At 50.4% G+C, this 1,008-nt stretch overlaps 1 non-coding gene across 1 annotated transcript; it reads right to left on the bottom strand.

Annotated features, from left to right (window-relative positions):
- Window positions 1-377: 377 nt before the first annotated feature.
- Window positions 378-503, bottom strand: LOC133752912 (small nucleolar RNA SNORA65). Its single transcript, XR_009864992.1, has one exon. It is a non-coding gene; the product is annotated as a small nucleolar RNA SNORA65 (small nucleolar RNA).
- Window positions 504-1,008: the final 505 nt, after the last annotated feature.

The raw sequence follows: 1,008 nt of genomic DNA, 5'->3' as shown, positions 1-1,008 counted from the left end.
GGGTTTTGTAATCATTTGGTGATATAAATCAGCAGATGGAAGATGTTTCTCTTTCTGTCTCTTTGTCTCTGCCTTTCAAATAAAATGAAAAAAATTTTTTCTTTCTTTTTTTTTAAAAAAGCCTTCAGCCATTGCGAGGAGGAACCACACAAACTGGTAATGTCCAGTGTTCTCACTGTGCTCGACCCTCTAGCCCACCTCTGGGTCAAGCCTGGGCGAGGTGGAGGGGTGTGTACTTGGATGTGAGAACTTTCTGAGACATTCAGTAGGATGTCTCAGAACAAAATACTTATTCTCCAGTTCCCCAGTGGTAGCCTCTTCAAACTCCCTTCCCCTCAGGGAGGCCCTTTCTTGCTTTTTTTTTTTCTTTTTTCCTAGGCTGTTCCTGTGCTTTCAGCACAGAGTCATCCGCGTGGAGAGAACCACCCTGTTTCCTAAGCCGGGACTTCTCGGCTCACCACTGGATTGCACCAGCCAACAGCATGGGCAGGCACAGTGGCGGGTGGCTAAGGGAGGCCCTTGTGTAGAGATGGCGCCACAATGGTGCCCTAATATGGGACTGAGAAATGTATCCTCAAGCAACATAATGTATAGGATTTTTTTTTTTTTTTTAAATTTTTGACAGGCAGAGTGGACAGTGAGAGAGAGACAGAGAGAAAGGTCTTCCTTTTGCCGTTGGTTCACCCTCCAATGGCCGCCACGGTAGCGCGCTGCGGCCGGCGCACCGCGCTGTTCCGATGGCAGGAGCCAGGTGCTTATCCTGGTCTCCCCTGGGGTGCAGAGCCCAAACACTTGGGCCATCCTCCACTGCACTCCCTGGCCACAGCAGAGAGCTGGCCTGGAAGAGGGGCAACCGGGACAGGATCGGTGCCCCGACCGGGACTAGAACCTGGTGTGCCGGCGCCGCAAGGTGGAGGATTAGCCTGTTGAGCCACGGCGCCGGCTTGTATAGGATTTTTTTTTTTTTGAGTTTTACTTATTGAATAATCTGCCATACACTCCGTCCAT

This window comes from Lepus europaeus, chromosome 2 (assembly GCF_033115175.1).
Source record: "Lepus europaeus isolate LE1 chromosome 2, mLepTim1.pri, whole genome shotgun sequence".
In the NCBI taxonomy this organism is placed as follows: Eukaryota; Metazoa; Chordata; class Mammalia; order Lagomorpha; family Leporidae; genus Lepus; species Lepus europaeus.
Note: the sequence above shows the minus strand (reverse complement) of the source record. Positions and strands in the feature narration are given on the sequence as shown.